The sequence below is a fragment of the Lissotriton vulgaris genome, chromosome 8 (genome assembly GCF_964263255.1).
Source record: "Lissotriton vulgaris chromosome 8, aLisVul1.2, whole genome shotgun sequence".
In the NCBI taxonomy this organism is placed as follows: Eukaryota; Metazoa; Chordata; class Amphibia; order Caudata; family Salamandridae; genus Lissotriton; species Lissotriton vulgaris.
Window position 1 is genome coordinate 608,160,540 of NC_141696.1, and position 19,158 is coordinate 608,179,697.

The following is a 19,158-nucleotide window of genomic DNA, read 5'->3' on the forward strand; positions in this document are numbered from 1 at the left end:
GTCCAAAGAAAGTGAGACAGCTTCTTTGAGAGATTGATGGCACATTGCGCTATTGGAATGAGTGTTTGAGAGATATGGAGGCCAAAGATTTTCATGAACTTGACCAGTATGTGGTTATAGAGTCACTGAAGGAGGAGTGTTCTCCCCACTTGCACTATACCTGATTTAAGTTATGGGGATTCACAGAAGCTTGCAATGTTGGCTTACAAGTGGCTAGCTAACAAAGGACTAGAGTAGCATGCCTCTAAGCCAGAAAGAGAGAGAAAACTTTAACAGACTGGCTCCAAAGTGAAATGTAAGGACCAGAGAAATTCCTAAATTTCTAAGAAAGGATACAGGCAAAAAACAAAATTTGGGGTTAAATTCAGTAAAAAAGGGAAGGAAAGAAGATTCATCCAGGCCAAAAGAGTTTAGTTGAAGCATTGCAGAAGGTGAAAGACCCTTCACCAGCTGCAACTATTATAGCCAGTTTGTTGACTTTGGGTCAAGGAACATAGGGCTGCCATTTGAGAGAGGCCTACAGATGCATATACGCACTTCTTTACTTACTGAGTTGTCCCACTTAAGACGTATAGCAAAATAGGTTTAAAATAAACCTGGGGAAAGCAACGGCACTGTTGCTGCACCCACTACTACAGCAACTTGGAGTGCCCCTGCCAATCCCATTGGATTTAAAGCTGAGCACTTACTGAGGAGTTATGCTCTTCCATTGCTAAAGTTGTTGATTCTAACTATTCTGCTTTGCTTAAAAAGCTTAAACGAGACTTCTCAAGGTCTAAACTTCAACTCTTCTCCTGGCTAGGTAGAATAGCTATTGTCAAAACAAATGTTTTCCAGAGAACCCTTTAACTATTTCAAGTCCTCCCAGTTAGGGTTGTGAAAGATTACATAACCCAATTTCAATTGGTGATAAATTCTTATATATGATCCAATAAGACATCTAAAATATTGACTAAACAGACCTGTTGAACACCACTCACTGGGGGCTTGGAGGTTCAACACATTCTTAATTACCACCTAGCCTCTGTATTGAGATACTTTGCAGATTTGGGAAATATGGAAACTGATAAACAATAGAGCAGCATAGACCATATGATACCTACAGTGGCCATATCACAAATTCCATGGTTTCATTGACGAAACCGACCCTGGGACCTGTATTCTCCTCCTATTATAAGAACCACATTAGGGGCATTGGGTGAGGGACGAAATAGAGGGCCTCACCACTTCTCCTTCCCCATTTACTATAATTTGCTTTACTTCTGAGATTGCATGTGTCATGGTGAGATTCCTGTATAAAAATGGGTAAGTATTATTGTTCAAGGATCTTAAGCATTTGTACCATTTATATGAGAGCAAATGCTTCGCTTTTTTGCAGGTGCAACTTTGGACCCTCCACCCTGATGTAGGAGAGAGTGCTACTGGACCACTGACAGTATTCGAGAAGTGGCTCATGAGCACCCAAACTAATAAACATACAATGTCCACCATATATTTGAATTTTCCAAGATGCCAGCAAAGCCCTGGCTGAGAAAAGATAGGACAAGGAATTGGGTAAGACTATTACGAATAAGCAGTGGGCAAATTCATGATAGAACTTGTAATTCTGCTAGGGCATGTCAGATATAGGAGACCCATTACAAGCTCCTCAATTTCTGATAGAGAACACTGCCAGTAGCACGAGAAAACCCTGAGAAACCCACCTGCAGAACTGTGTCTGTGCCTGCCAGGGGGACTGACAGACTATCGCAGGAGCAGGTGCAGAGTCCCCCCCGCCGCCGCTTTCTTCTATCATAGCGGCCGCAGAGCGGGGGGACCACAAGGCCCAGGAGTCTGAGCGGGGCGCACTTGCTGACGCGGTTACACGCGCCCGGAGGAGGATAAATTAACAACACTCCCTCCGCGAAGCGGGACGCGAGCGGGACGCCGGGCTAAGCCCGGGCAAAGGGCGGGTCCTCTGTGGCCCTCAGAGGCCTGAGGAGCCTGGGCTGGGCCACACACCCTGCATCTTCTATTGGACACAAGGACACCTGAACTGTAAGCATAGGTGTTATATATATGTAGTGTTCTTGTAAACTCTAAAGTGGTGTGTCTACCCGACCATTACCTGTTATTGCCTGCTATTTAAAAAGTCGCCGAACTGAGGGTGATAAGACTGTGTAATTGTTTCTGTCAATATATTTAATTCTCTGAAGGGGTGTTGATATGGATTGTCGTGAGACTAGAAGTATGACAGCAGGGGGTGTAAAAAAGTTAACAGGTACTCTGGATGACTTTGTAGTTCGCACTAACTCAGTAATTGATGAGGGGATAGTCTTAATAGGGAGAAGGGTGTCCCAAGATTTGGCCTTAGCCAAAAGGTCTTCATTAGGCCATATTGCTCAGGCACGAACCCCCGACACTTCAACATGTATTAACACTTTAGCCCAGATTAATGTCAATGCACAAAATGAAAAAAGCCCCCAGCTGGGTCCTGGTGTCCCCCCACACCCTAACTCCTCGATTGAAGATCGACTGGGAAATAATGCTGAAGCCATGAAGGCGAACACCCAATCTGTGACCCTTGATATTGACTCGAGAGGTCAGATCGAGGGGTCGATTCCCAAACGTAAGCCTACCAAGACGACTTCCCATAAAGTTAGGAAGGCAGATACCAACCCTAACCAGATGACAATTACGGAAGAGTCCATGGCCGCTAGTGGGGATATGGCTGTAAGAATAGAAGTTATAGGGGATGACCAGTCGGTAATTGTTGGCTTATCATTGGGCCTTCCTGATGACACACTTCTAGATAATAGCTTGGATGATATCCTGAAAGTCAGTGTGGATGATGATAAACTGGGTGATACTCATCAGGAAGTCGGAGAGGCGAGCCTGACAAGTAGTAACATCTTAGAAATTTTAAAAACGCTTCTCGCACCCCTAGAGGCAAGGCTACACTCCCTAGAAATCGTGCTTAAAGATATCCATAAGGATATACGTGCCCCTAGTTTTCCTCAGAATAACAAGGCCTCACATGCAACGACCACAGCACGTAAGCAACCACCGGCCATTAAAAATGCAGGCCTGGGTAAAAACACTGTGCCAAAAAATCCCCCGATAAACCCCCCAAATACTTCAAATCTAGGAGGAGTTAATGTTAGTACACCTGAACTCAATAACATACCAATTCCGGCTAAACCTAAAGACACCACCCAAGTTAAATTTAAAGACTCAGTTCCCTTGACCCCAAAGCCAGATTTAGCCCCACTAGAAAAGGCGGAGTCACGGCGAAATATTCATCTCCCTCCAGATGCCTACCTATACGTAGTGGTCCTGACTGGGGTAACGGAACTAACACCTCCCTATGTGGAACCCTTTCAAGCGTTAAAAAATAAGGTGTGCCACTGGCTATCTAACAATCACCCCCTACCCGCAAATATCTCCAGTAACATCTTAATGGTGGAGAGAACCCCTTGGGTGGGTGGAAATAGAAAAAGAACACAAGGGGATTGCATAGTGGTAACCTTTGAAAATACGCAGGTCGTGGAACACATTTGTAGAGGGACCTCTCGCTACCACGCTAGTACAATTACCGCCAGGCCACTGTCTTATTTTTATTCGCCCATGGAGCAAGTGGATAAAAGATGGAGCTGGCTAAGGGAGTCAAATGAACATAAGGGAAGGAGGAGGTATGACCCCCCATGGGACTTGCATTCCTACGGATGGGGTGGTGGTGGTGAGGAAGGTTGGAACCTGGTTCATAGAAGAGGTGGCAGATCTACCTATGGTCAAACACCTCGGGTTAATAGCTGGGTGGGCGTAGGGACACCAAATGGCCACGCTAATAGCTACCCCCAGAATGCCCTCAGTCACGAAAATTATTTTAACATCCCAAAAGCAAATCGATATGACTGTCTGTCTGACCTAGGCTGGGTGGATTGACAAACAAAGGGCTTACTGTCTGGTTTGACGGAAAATACCCACTCCACCCTACCCCAACATGTAAAATCTGTTCAGAATGTGCAGGTGACAAATATAGACACTGGACCATCAGTTTCAACTACCAACTGGTGTACAGATGGCGGGAACTTAATACCAGCACAAAGGGATAAAGTAAGAGGGAAATGAGAGTTAATTGTGGCCACATGGAATATTGCTGGTGTTAGGAATAAAGTCGACGATCCCATATGGAGGGACTTTATAAGCACCATGGATATTATTGGGCTACAGGAAACCTGGGACACACAAAACACACTCACAGTAGATGGTTTCACAACTTTTTTCCTCCCAGCTGTTACCTCCACCCGGGAACGAGCACAGGGGGGTCTGGTTACCCTGGTAGCTGCTAAAATTTCAGGTATATACAAAGAAATAGACACTGGTTGTCCCTATTGTCTGGCAGTCCAAATAACCCGTAAGGGTCATCATAATGTTCTGGTTGTGAATTTTCATAATTCTTTTGATAGGGTCTATCCAACCAGTAATTTGATAATGTTAAACTCTTTTCTCACAAAATATAAAGAGTTGTCGGAGTCTCAATGCACCATTATGTTAATGGAGGACTTCAATATCCATGGTTGTCCAGATAAATGTCCACCAAATGTTTTATTTGCCCCCCCTGAACAAGGGGATATTCACTTTGAGCACTCGGATCAGGGTAATTTACTAGAAGCCATGTTGGCTGAAAACGGGTTAATGTTACCCACCGGGGGAGGCATGGATATTCCCACATTTAAGGGTCATGGTAGTGGGTCAACAATTGATTTTATTTTTTTAAGTAGTACTTGTGGCAGCCATATTATCAGTTATTCCACTGTGTGGTGTCATTTTAGTGTTCACAACCCAGTTCTGTTAAGTGTGAGAGATGTATTGTGTATTGTATTGTAGCATACTTGTATAGCGCAACCTGTCACCACCAAGGGCATCCTGGCGCTTTTTACCCATGATCCAGCGAAAAACAGTAGCTCAACCTATCCTGGGAAAAAGATGGGTTTTCAAAGCCTTTCTAAAGGCTAGAAGATCTTCAAGGCTTCTCAAGGATATTGGCAGAGAGTTCCAGAGTTTGGCCGCCGCTACTCTGAACGAGCGGCCACCCATTCTCACTCTCTGGAAACGCGGAACTACCAGTAGCCTGGACGACGAGGAGCGTAAGGCTCGAGGTGGACAATACTGGCAAACATTTGGCGCAGAGGAATAGGGCCCAGGCCATGAATAGCCCTGAACACAATACAAGCTGCTTTGTAGCGCACCCGCAGATGGACCGGCAGCCAATGAAGTTCTCACAGCGCTGCCGTAGAAGAACTATGATAAGGGCGAGAGAGAGCGAGCTTGGCAGCAATGTTCTGCACCCTTTGCAGCTTGCCCAGAAGTGTTACCGGGGCCTCCAGAAGCAGTGCGTTACAGTAGTCAAGTCGACTTAGGATGGTACAACGCACTACTTCTGGTCTGGCTTGCTCAGGGAGAAGGGGTAAGACCTTACGCAGCATACGAATCAGCATCATACATGTGGAGGTGGTCTTATTTACATGTAGATCTAGCTGCAGGTTGGGCCCAAAAATAACGCCCAGGTTGCGCGCAGATTGTGCGGCTGACACCGTCTCTGAAAAGGACGGAGGCCAAAAATCAGCCGGAAGATCGCGAGGAACTCGATCTGTGGAGCAGTGTAAAACCTCCGTCTTGGTTCCGTTGAACTGTAATGAGTTCAGACGGAGCCATTCTGCTGTCGCCTGGATGCACGGGTGGAAAGTCTCCAATGTGACTGCATCCTGACCCTCCAAAGAAAAGACCAGCTGGGTATCATCCGCATAATTAAATGCGGAGATACCAAAAGATTTGATGAGCTGGACTAGAGGGCGGAGGTAGATATTAAAGAGTATGGGGCTGATGGCTGAGCCCTGGGGTACACCTTGTCCCACTCTCCGCTCCTCTGAACAGAAGGGGGGTAGCGAAGCCCGTTGCTGACGGCAGTCCAAATAGGAGATTAACCAATCCCTAGCTCTGTCTTTGACCCCGCATTCCTCCAGCCTAGAGATCAAGGTGGGATGGCTGACCGTGTCGAACGCGGCCGACATGTCGAGCAGCACCAAAAATGCTGCCCGACCACTGTCGACTCGCGCCCGCAGGTTGTCTAGCACGGTCACCAGCGCAGATTCCGTCCCATGCGCTGGGCGAAAACCAAATTGCATCTCATCCAACCAGGTGTTCCCTTCTACAAAGCCGGACAGAGTGCGGGTGACCAATTTTTCCATGATTTTCACCGGAAAAGGGAGCAGGGAGATCGGCCGGTAGTTGGATAGGCACGCAGGGTCGAGCGTAGGTTTTTTTAAAAGTGGAGATACCACTGCCTTCTTCCAGCAACTCGGTACAATGCCTGTCTCAAATGACTGGCAGCAGATGGCATGCAAGGGCTGGAAGAGATCCTCTTGAAACACCTTCCAGAGTTTTGGAGGAAGAGGATCCAGAGGCGAACCAGATGAAACCGTAAGGGCTAAGTCTCCGAACTCCTTCAGAGAGGGAAGGGGAAAGCAACTCAGCTGGGGTCGACTGGCTTCACTCGCCGGAGCTCCCAAGCTGAGAACCAGATCCGAGGAAGAAGGATAGGGACTACTCTGCTGGGGTCGACTGGCCACCGATGCCGGAGCTCCCAAACAGAGAGTTGGAACCAGAGGAGAAGGAGAGAAACTGCTCAGCTGGGGTCGACTGGCCACAATCGCCGGAGCTCCCAGACAGTGAGCCGGATCCAAAAAGGGAAGAGAGGAGCTACTCAGCTGGGGTCGACTGGCCACAATCGCCGGAGCTCCCAAGCAGAGAGCCGGATCCAGAATTGGAAAGGAGAAGCTACTCGGTTGGGGTCGACTGGCCACAGTCGCCGGAGCTCCCAGGCCGAGAGCCTGATCCAAAAGAGGGGAAGGAGAGCTACTCAGCTGGGGTCGACTGGCTTCCGTCGCCGGAGCTCCCGAGTTGGGGGGCTGCTCGTCTGGTCGGGGTCGACTAGAGGACGTGGCCGGAGCTTCCTGACAGAGGTGAGTAACCCTCTGCAGGGGTCGACTGGCCACCTCTTCCGGAGCTCCCTCCTCAGTGGTGGAAATCCGTGGATCCTGCAGACCTGTTAAGATTTTACGGATTTTTTCCTCAAAAGCGTCCGCAAGTGAGTCACAAAGAGCTTGCGATGAAGGGACTGCACTAGCCACACACGTGGGGTGGGCAAGGTCCTTAACGATTTTAAAGAGGGCCTGTGCCTTGTTTGGGGCCTGATTCAGAGTAACTTCAAGAAAGGTCGCTTTCGCCGTCTTAATTTGAGCTTTGTATTTTTGCATAGCAGACCTAAATGCAATTTTATCAGAGTCTAGGTACTGTTTCCTCCAGACCCTTTCTGCGCATCTACAGTCGAGTTTAAGCTGGCGTAGTTCACTCGTGTACCAAGGGCTGGCTCGGTTCACCCTTCCTCGAGATGTAATTGTCATAACCGAGAGTAGGCTGAATATGGTTGAGAAATGTGACATCCGGTTAACTGACCAAGCCCGCAGAATTAAATGGTGCAAGATAGTACCAGATGATTTTTTCTCAAATCTCTGTAGCAGTAGCCGGGAGGAATTGGACCTTTGTATGGATGTAGAGGCAGGGGATAAAGAAGTTGTGGAGGCGTATCAAAAGATTTGCCTCCAAATTGTTTCTAATCTGACACGCAACAGCAAAGGCAAAGCCCCTGGGAATGTAGGCTGGTTTGATAAAAATTGTTCAGTGGCCAACCAAAAACTTAAAGCGGCCCTTAAATGCAAACCAGTGGACAGATTGCCTGTGGCTACTCTCAGAAAAGATTACAAGGTAGTTGTTGAAAGGAGGCGACAGGAGATTAGAGAAGACGCCTGGGCAGAATTAACGTCAATTGACTTGCTGAAAAATAGTGCCAAGTTTTGGGCCGTGGTTAATCAACATTACTTTGCTGACTCTCGTAATAACGAATTGGACTGTGGGGTACAAGAAGATAAATGGTTTTTGCACTTTAAGTTAGTCTAAGAACAGGAGAACTTGGGGGCTGAGGCTTCGACCACTTTTATTAGGCTCCCTTACACTCTAGTAGTAAACAAAGGTGAGGTGGCCGAAGCAATTGGTAAAATGACCAACAACAAGGCTCCCGGGCCGGATGGTGTTCCTTCTGACCTTTTTAAATCTAACATAGTACTTTGGTCCAAAATCATAGCAAATGTTTTTAATAGAATCTCTAAAACAGGCATTCCAGAAACTTGGTCCCAGTCAGTGATTGTGCCCATTTATAAAAAAAGGTAATAGGGGTGATCCGGGTAATTACCGCCCAATCTCACTCATTGATTCAGCTGTAAAGGTCCTAGGTAAATTGTAAATTGTAAATTGTGTCTTGTAAAGCGCACTGCTACCCGCACCGCAGGCCTCGTAGCGCTATAGACCGCTGGGGAACCCGTCCTGGCTTTCCCTGTGAGATAGTCCCTCCTGGGGGTCTCCAAGGTGAAACCAGGCATCCCCGGCGTTTGTGTGGGGCCGTTGTGGAGATGAGGCAAGCTAATGCCCAGAGTTGCCGAGTGTGATCCCTGGTCGGAGTAGGCACCGATGCGAGAATTATCAGTCCGCTGATCCTGGTCCAAGACCCTGCCGCGTCGGGAATCGAACCCTGGTCCCGGGCCGTTCTCTGCTCTCGGGTCTCCCGCCTCTAACCAGTGAGCCACTTGGTAGAGTGGTCCTATCCAAACTAACTGATTGACTGGAGGAAACTAATACCCTCTCTGCCTTACAATCCGAAATTCAGAAAGGGGCGAAGCACAATAGACCAAAGCCTAAATTTGCAACTGCTCATCGGGAAATACACAATAGCAAAGCCAGGAACATTGTATATTGCATTCATGGACCTGTCCTCGGCTTTTGATCGAGTAAACAGGTCCAAGTTATGGGGCCTGCTTCTAAAGATAGGAATATCTAATATTGTTTACTTCTTGGCAGACCTCCATAGGGTCTTTACAGCCATGGTGAGATACGACCGAAAAGGGAATTGCACGGGCAAGATTAGCATCACCAATGGTGTACGGCAAGGTTGTATCTTAGCCCCCTTGCTATTCACACTATACATCAATGGTCTGGGCGGTGTTTTAGGAGCCGCATACAAAGATATACCACGGCAGGGAAGTTTCTATTACCGGCATTATTATATGCGGATGATGCCGCCCTTTTAGCTCGGACCGCAGTGGGACTCCAATGTCTTTTAAATTCATTTTATGTATTCATGTCTTCTTTTGATTTAAGTGTCAACTATGGTAAATCTCATGTCATGGTGGTGGGCCCGAAAGGCAGGGTTTTGAAATGTAACGGGCATAAATTGACAAGAGTCTCCAGGTTTCCTTATTTGGGGGTTGTATTCGATGATAGTTCCACCTGGCACCCCCAATTGTTGGAGAAAAAAAATGCCTTTGTCCGTTCCATTCTGGCAGTTTCGGGTTTTTCCCGCAAACTGGGGGTAAAACCCTTGCAGGCAGTATTGAAGGTATATGCTGCGAAATGTATTGCCATTGCTATGTATGGCGCAGATCTGTGGGGCTTCAGACCAGTTAAGATGCTTCAGGTAGCGGAGGACAATTTTTTGAAATCGATTCTATCCTTGCCACGATCTACGGCCGGTTTCATAGTGCACCAAGAATGCGGCGTAGATTATTTGAAAGATCGAATTGCTGTGGCTCCCCTACTAAAATGGATTTCAGTTTGGCTGAACCCGGAACTGGAGGTGAACCACAAAGTTTTAAAGGATTGTCTTAAATTAGATCACTGGGACTTTATCCCCTGGCTGAAATATATCCAACAACTATCCATAAAACTAGGTTGGCCAGAATTGTTTACTGAGCCGGCCAAACTGGTGAAGGGTGACCTGAAATGGGTTAAAAGCACCTTTATGTTGAACAGAGGGGCGGATAGAGAAGGCTTGGAGCTGGTTAAACCAACCGTGAGAACTCACCAGCTGATTGTATCCTCAGGGTGTGAACTGGAATTATATCTAAAGGTTGTTAACATTCCCAATCACAGATATCTTTTAACAAAGTTCCGGTTAAATAAAATTTGTTTCCTGATCTCTGGTCGCCCCTGTTGGACTAAGCCCTCAGATTTAGATCTGTGTAAATGTGATGGTTTTTCCCTCATGGACACGGTTCATTTTCTGTTTTTCTGTGGTCACTTCATAGCTATAAGGAAAACGTTTATCATACCCGTATTAAAGGGGAAAGGGTTTAGACAAGTGACGCCCGCTTTACTGTACCTTCAATTACTGTCCAATACATGGGAAATTTGCAGCGTGGCCACATTTTTTACCATAGCTATGAGACTCAGCAAAAAGATTAATTGGTCTTAGATGAAATATTGTATATGGCAAGTTTTTAGATTATGCGTAAAATGTTTTTATCCTTTTTCTTAACAATCCTGGCATATTGCATACACTTTTAAAATGACACCATGTTTCCGCATTTTATATATTTTCTATTGGGTACTCTCTTTTTTAACTGTATTGAATGTCATTGTGTCTTCTGGTGTTTTTGGACCCCTATGTTTACATTTGTATACTTTTGTGGTGTTTGATATGAACCGAATAAAGTATGTTTGACTGACTGACTGATAGAGAACACATGCAGAAAGTGTTGTATGGTTGGTAGGTTCATAGTCGACATTGCTAAGTTAGCATGAGCTTCGCTACCATGAGGCTGCTTTTGCGCACATTACTACATGCATTTGTTTTGCAAGACTTTGTTTTTGCCTTCCACATGAGAACTGTCTGCTTTTTGTGTTCTCTGCTGTTACATGATGTACAAGGTTGATAAAAATGCCCCTTGTTATTCTGTTCTGGTCAGTCCCTCACACCAATACATAACACACACACAGCTGCACTACTGAAAGTCGGGTGCTTTAATATTGCAGAATTGCATGTTATTCTGAACACTTGGAGAGAGACCTTTCCAGAGAGAAGAGCTGTGCTGGTCCTGAGATGTAAACCTCTCATCTAGGACTTGAGGTATGGGGTCTGATGATAAAGCCCAGAGCTGTTTTTTTATAATAAACTATTTCTTACCACTGGGAGGATGGTTAGGTCCTATAATCCTTTTCCATTGTCTTTATAAAATGACATCCCCTTTTGTATTCTATGGAATTGTAACAATACTAACGGTATTGTGTTTATGCATATTGTTGCTGGTAATGGCACGTGTACTGCACCATAGAGTATGTTAGTTAAAATAAGCATTCTAAACTGTACCGTAACTCGGATTAATCTTATTGCGGACAAGTATGAGTGAGTGAGCGAAAGAGTTGTCTTGCTACCGTGATTCCTGAGAGAGTCAGGAGTGTTATGTTCTGGGTTGTCCAATCATTGGTAGCTTCTTTATTATGTCAGAGAACGAATGGGACACTATAGCTAATCGGTTTTTGGGATTGTGGGCACTAAGGTGATAGGTTGGTACACCACTATACACCGAGGTCCCGGTTTCCTGTGCATAGTTTTGTATATGTGCAGAAACCCTGCAACATGGTGCTGCCAATGTTTGATCTGGTTCTTATCTGCGAGACACTTGAGTAGTGCTTGTGCTTTTCCACAATGCCTTCACTTCTGTTTTTGGAAAGAGTCGAGACAGTCTATCGTCCCATATTGTGAATTTTTATGGGTTTTTCAATCTTGTATTTTAAAATGACTATTCCTTTACTTGTTAGACTCACTATCATGCTGTCACGCTTAAGTTGTTGATCTATATTTTCTTGATCGTGGTGGCAGTACCTGTTCCGCCGCCAAACAGAGCTGCAATCAAAGCTATTTGACTCAGCATGGAGTCCCTGATGCTGGGGTTGCTCTCATCTTTGTAGTTGAGGCTAAATCAGCTTATCCTTTCGAGGTATTTGTTCTTGGGTGCACTTTCATTGATAATTCTTTATCCGAATGAGGGATATGTTTAGCTTGTGCTGAGTTCGAACTGATAACTTTGCTTTGCCACCTACTACATCATTTTACTGAGCTTGACTCCATTGGATATTTTGGATCCTTGTTATCCACTTTGGAGTCTTATGGTTATGCTCACAATCTTATGACCTGATGACACATGCGCCATGACACTTCATCCTCATTAGCCTTGAAAAAGTCTGAGTACTTATTGTGAGTACGGACGAAACACGCGTCGGCTGTCTTTTTATCAACTGGAAAAACATTTTTTTATGGATCTTCTAATAAAGAAAATGATGATACAAACATGAATTCTATCTACTGATCTGTTCTGTCCTGACACTACAAGCTACAAATTATATTCAGTTCTAATACTGTTAAGACTATATAACCTATTAGTCTCATATGTACATGTATTTTAGGATTGTGCTCTCTTTGACCTCTTTTGTCTATTCCTTTACTTGTTAGACTCACTAACATGCTGTCACGCTTAAGTTGTTGATCTATATTTTCTTGATCATGGTGGCAGTACCTGTTCCGCCGCCTAACAGAGCTGCAATCAAAGCTATTTGACTCAGCATGGAGTCCCTGATGCTGGGGTTGCGCTCATCTTTGTAGTTGAGACTAAATCAGCTTATCCTTTCGAGGTATTTGTTCTTGGGTCCCATTTCTGGCAGTTGACGGAATGGATAATCTGTTTCACGAATATTCTGCCATGGCCCTTCCTGTAGCCTATCTCCCTTACATGTCTCTTGAAGTTCACCGCACAGCTTGGCAACAGCAAATTTGGTTCAATGGCGTCCTTCCTCGCCCAATAACCCCGGTCAGTTTCGGGCCCTTATCGACTGATGGGGCCACATGGCACCTTTTTGGCTGGATATACTCCACACCCGCGTTATGCTGCTACTGCTACACTTGCAGAGCATCGCGTGTTGCAAACTTCATTGATGTACGTTCATAGAGCTGTAGTTCATTTTGTTTCATGTAATTTCCAGGCGGGACTGCCTGGGGCTGCTGCACAAAAGGCAGGGCCTGCAGCGGTGAGCATCAGTCCTGTTATGATTAATTCTGTAATGGGCAAGCGTCCCCTGAATAAGGATGAGTTTCCTTATTGGCTTGCTGAAAAGCTTGGGCAACTCGAAGCAGTCTTTCCCAATACTACTCCTGTGGAAAAACACAGGATTTTGACAGTGAGCTTACCTAAAGACCTGGCTCCTGACTTAGCTGACTGTACTACTTGGGGTAAAGTATTTGTAGTGGTATATTCAAAGTGCTTTGACAACTCCTTCCTTTAGCATCTTTCTGTCTGTGATTAAGCATGCTCAAGATGAGCACGGAGCCGAAGTGGCTGTGGAATTGGGTTTGCGACTGGTGGGTGTGTTCAACAAGGTGGCTGATATGATTCTTGCTAATGTTAAGGGGGATGCCATGAGCTTTCAGGTGGCTAACTGCCTGGAGACCGTGGCTGACATAGACAAACCACGAGAATTGCTGAAGATTATTGCAAAAGTTTACAAAACTATAGGGCACAATAGTCTGGGGGTTAAGCCCTTTTCTCAAGCGCAGGCACAGCCCCAAAAGCGGAAAACCCAATCTGATAAGGATAGAAGACCATTCTTTCCCAAAAAAAAATAAAAAAATAAGGGGGAGCAGCAACAGAAGCAGGGGTTGCGTGTTGGTTAACCGACCCCTGAGACTTCTGAACGTACTTATGATTTGCGCGATGGCGCTAAACTTGTCACCTGATAAATTTGAAGTTTCTGAACCACACTCTCCTCATTCTGTACAGGACTCATCGGGCTCACAACTCAGTGCTGGAGACCGCCAAGGTCGTGTCAAAGGGCCATTGATGCAACAGGGACAGGATCAACCTCGACAGTTTGACGTTAAAGCCAAACAAGAGGAGCTGCCTCGGTTTTGTCCAGCATTTCAAAAGAAGAAGGTTGCCGCTACGACAGCAAGATATGCCTCAGACGGTGTGAACCCAACTACTGGATTGGACTTGTGCAGTGACTCTGCTCGACAGCGCAGCAGAAGTTTCCATAGTGCAGGAGGCACTGCTTCTTTGTCTGGAGGTGACAGCACCTTAAACTTTAATTACTGTAGAAACAGCAGACACCGAGGTGCCCCCCACAGATAGATTGTATAACATTGTCTTTCAAATTGAAGGTGACATAGAGCGTGTGATTACAGGGGTTTTTGGGGCAATTCTAACCTCTTCTTACAACATTTTGTTGGTAGAGGCAGTTTGGCCCTCAATGTTTGTTCTAGCCGCATCTAGATTGAAGGACGTGATACTTCTGAGTTTTTCGCTTTATGTCCCTGAGGAGCATGTGAATGCTTTTGCATTTGAGTGGGCTTTGGCCCTTGCACCGGTGGTGTACCATAACAAAGTGGGCTGAGATAAAGATTATCCGGCATATGAGATACCATTACGGCCTATGCCACAGCCTCAACTCCAATATCCCATCCGGCGGGAGGTTAAGGCCCCCGTTTATGAAGTTCTGACTCAGTTGGCGTTTCAAGGTGTGATTGAGACATGTGTGTCACCGATGAATAATCCTCTTTTTACAGTAGCCAAACCTGATGGGTCTTATCAAATTGTGTTGGATTACCAACATTTGAATTCTCATTGTTGCACATTTGTGGTTTAGAATACTCATAGCCCTGCACTTGTAGACAGCTTTTTTCATAAGAAATATAAAACAACACTTGATATTTTCAGTGGCTTCTATAGTCGTAATCTGACTACTGAATGCAGTCAATGGACAGCATGTACAGACGGTGGAAAACAAAAAACAGTAGGCATTTGCCTAGGGAGGTATAAGAATTAGGGGTGGGTGGAATTTGCGGAATTGCCTTTCGCAAAATATCGCTAAACAGCAAAAAATCTCTGCGAACATGCGGAATATTGCTTGCTCGCGAAGATTGCGGGGGCAGGGCTTCTTTGTGAGTTCACATGCCTCTCTTGTGTTTATAAAAGGTCAGAGAGCTGTCCATCCTAGTGAGTAAGGGCGGGAAGCCGGTGCACACTGCTAGTGTGTGCGGAGGGGCCAAAGGGCGAGGCTTCTATGCGAGTTCACATGCCCCTTATTTTTATAAAAGGTCAGAGACCGATCAGAGCAGCAGATGAGGAGAAAGAAGCTCCTGGTCACAGGAACTGCACAGGGATTGTACTTGTGGAAGTCAAGGATGCAAAGGCCTCCATCAAGCATCACAGTTAATTTACGAGGGTAGATACCGGGGGAAAGCACACATGCCCAGCCTCGACAAAACTCACGATTTTTTGGGGACTAATCAATGCATTACTGAATTTGAGCTTCAACTCAGGCACCTGCTTTATTTCTATCAGTAAGTGCTTCCTGTTCAGGTTTTATTTTTGTGACCGGAGCATCGTGCCAGAATAAATTCTGCCCTGCATTTATTTATCCAAGAAGACACCACCATTTTGTGTGATACCTCGACTCAAATGGAGTAATTTCTACTGGCTAATCAGTAAGTGCTACCTTGTTGGGTAAATGTATAGTGCTCTTCCTACACTACAGCTGCATAAAGGGCCAAAGAGTTTTCTCCAGTGACAATGTGTGTGTAACTTTGCCAACGAGCGGAAGGGCGCCAGGGTCCCTTGATTGAGTTGTCCATCATAGTGGGTAAGGGCGTTGAAACAGTGCACACCGCTAGTTTGTGGGGCGGGGCTTCTATGCGAGTTCACATGCCTCTTGTGCTTATAAAAGGTCAGAGACCGATCAGAGCATCAGACGAGGAGAAAGAATCTCCTGGTCACAGGAACTGCGCGGGGATTGCGCTCGTGAAAGTCAAGGATGCAAAGGCCTCCATCAAGCACCACAGTTAATTTTCAAGGGTAGATACGGGGAGAAAGCACACCTGCCTAGCCTCGACAAAGCTCACAATTTTTTGGGGACTGATCAATGCATTACTGAATTTGAGCTTCAACTCGGGCACCTGCCTTATTTATATCTGTAAGTGCTTCTTGTTCAGGTCTAATTTTTATGACAGGAGCATCGTGCCAGAATGAATGCTGCCCTGCATTTGTTTATCCGAATAGATGCTACAGTTTTGTGTGATACCTCTACTGAACTGGAGTACTTTCTACTGGCTAATCAGTAAGTGCTACCTCGTTGGGTAAATGTATAGTGCTTATCATACACTACAGCTGCGTAAACGGCCAAAGAGTTGTCTCCAGTGACAGTGTGTGTGTAACTTTGCCATCGCGCCGAAGGGCCCCAGGGTCCCTTGAGTGAGCTTTCCATCATAGTGGGTAAGGGCGGGAAAATGGTGCACACCGCTAGTTTGTGGGGCGGGGCTTCTATGCGAGTTCACATACCTCTTTTGCTTATAAAAGGTCAGAGACCGATCAGAGTAGCAGACAAGGAGAAAGAAGCTCCTGTTCACAGGAACTGCACGGGGATTGCGCTAGTGAAAGTCAAGGATGCAAAGGCCTCCATCAAGCATCACAGTTAATTTTCGAGGGTAGATACGTGGAGAAAGCACACCTGCCCAGCCTCAACAAAGCTCACGTTTTTTTTGGTGTCTGATCAATGCATTACTGAATTTGAGCTTCAACTCGGGCACCTGCTTTATTTCTATCTGTAAGTGCTTCCTGTTCAGGTTTAATTTTTGTGACAGGAGCATCGTGCCAGAACGAATTCTGCCCTGCCAATTATGATAAAGAGATGCTTCCGTTCAGCAGTGGATTGTGGAAGTTTTGACATTTTCGCTTTCGCGCGGAACGCGAGAATGCTGAAATTTCACACGTATAAGAATAGCCCTGAGGTATTCGCTGCACAAGTTGTCTCTTTGCTGGACAGCATTGACCCTGATGCATAGTCCTACATTGATGATATTTTTCTGACGGACAATGAACTATGGCTGCATCTATTCCTTGTCTGCAGCATCATACTTATGTTTGCCGAGTACAGGTACAAATTCAACTAAGCCAAATCCCACATCTCTTACTATGCGGTGCTCTTTTTGGGCTATGAGCTCAACAATGAAGGTGAGGGCCTAGCCCCCCACTTTCCTGAGAAAAGTGCAAGATTGCATTCTCCACCTACGCTGCAGAAACTTCAGTCTTGGCTGGAATTTTAAAATTTTGGGAGGACTTAGATTCCCGAATATGCCCAGCGTATCAAGCTTCTTTATGCTTTGATACAACCTACATTTTCATCTGCCAACTGGCTTCCGGAACATTCAGCTATACTGCAGTCTTTGCAGTCTGATCTACTTGAAGCTAAGTACTTGTTGATGAAACCACACAAACCTGGTGATATGCATAGTGCCAGGCACAGTGAGTTTCACTTACTTTACATACAATAAAGGTGACACAGTACCTATTGCATAGAAATCACATTTGAATACTTCAGCCGAAATGCTGTTTTCGAATGTTGAAAAAGTTTTGACAGCAGCACAGATGGGGGTCCTGAATTAACGCATTCTTATGGTTACGCCTTTCCCTGCTTTAGAAGCAGTGACTAAGGCAAGTGTGCCAAACTCTAAAGCATTACATCCCTGTTGGATACAATGGGCTACTTCTCTGACGTCTCCTGATGTCATATTTATCTTTGATCCCGCTCTTTAGACATAGGAGTTCTTTCAATATGAACATGCTTATCCTCCTCCTCTACCTTTAATTCTTTTAGAGGAGTATAAAAGTGTAATTTGCACCAAAGGCCCGGCGCAACCGGCCACCGGCTCTAAACACGCTTATTCAGTGGCTTGCGCTATTGTGACTAGTACAATGGTGAATGGAAAATTCAAGTCTGACATAGTGCATACACAGGCGCTATGAGACAGTTCCACCCAACGGGCTTAGCTGCTGCTTTGGTTCGTGCTCTCGAGTTTGCAGATCCAAATGTGAATACTCTTATTGTGTGTGATTCTTACTACTGTGTTCAGTCTTTCAATGACAACTTATTCTTTTGGTCTCAAATTGATTATTGAGATTCTAAAGGCAAAACGATAAAGCATAAACAGCTTCAGGTTTGAGTCGCAGAACTTGAAATATTGTAAACATATCTAGGACCCAAATTAAATATCCCCAATTTATGCCCTTATGTGGTTATAACAAATCATATTCTTATAAAGGCATAAGAATCATATCCATATTTAGTAATAGCCAATGCAGTCCAAATATGGCAAGGCTACTTCCTTAGACTCTTAGAAAGTACAACAAGTTCTTTAAACAAACCAGACCTCCAGCAACCTGGGAATTCCCCCTGCTTTTTGTTTTGATTTGTCCTAGAACTCCTGCGAGTCTTGAAAGAACTGCCAGTTCCTAGTGACTGTTCTTTTTGACGTCTTATGTCCAACCTTACGTCAAACACGGCACCTTCCAAGTATAAATATACCAGCATTTGCCTTAAGCAACACACAGTGATTTGGAGCAAAGCGGCTATCTACTTACCCAAAGCCCAGCTGATGCGAGTGCCGAAGGTTGCCGTCCCTCCCATTTGACGCACTGAGAAAGACGCTGTCTTTTCTCCCGCCGAGAAAATTCCGCTCCAGTGTTTCCAGTCACCCTTGCGGGTTACTGGGAGTTCGAGTCCTGAGAACGAGATACAAGACCTCCTTCATTCTAAAACCAAGGTACGGAGCTGATTAGATCCTTAGAGAATTCTTGATTCAGATTCTTGGCAAAACTAACTTAACCTAAACTGCGACTCCCTTACTCCTTCCCACGTACTAGGTTTAGGTTAGGTACACTGGGGTAGGCGTATCTTAGAAGCACCAGTTGAGTACGTTTAGTCAACTTTCATCATTGTATGTAATTCTATATATTTTATCCGTTTTAAGTATCATATGGCTCAGAAACCATATCAATGCTTTTACAGTATTATTTCATAATACTCCTTTTACTGTACGCACTTTACTTTATGATAAGTATTGCAATTGTGGCAATTCATTTCTCTTGCATGAGAAAGAAGACTGCTCAATAAATAACACCTTTTATTGAAAATGCCCGTCCCTCTATTTCTCTGCACTCTGGTGAAACTAAGTATGCACGATTGACTGAGTGAAAAAGCTATCTATTGTTTTCACACGACTCTGGAGATATACTCCTTATTCTGGAGGGAGCAAAGTTGTCATGTTTATGCGATTGTCAGAAGCGAATCACTTCTTGTCTAATCAGGGAAGTTAACTCCTCCCTGTTCATTCGAGAACGTTTCTAGTGACCTCTGAGCTAGCTGGCATACCTAATTAAGTCTAACATATTCAGTAGAGAC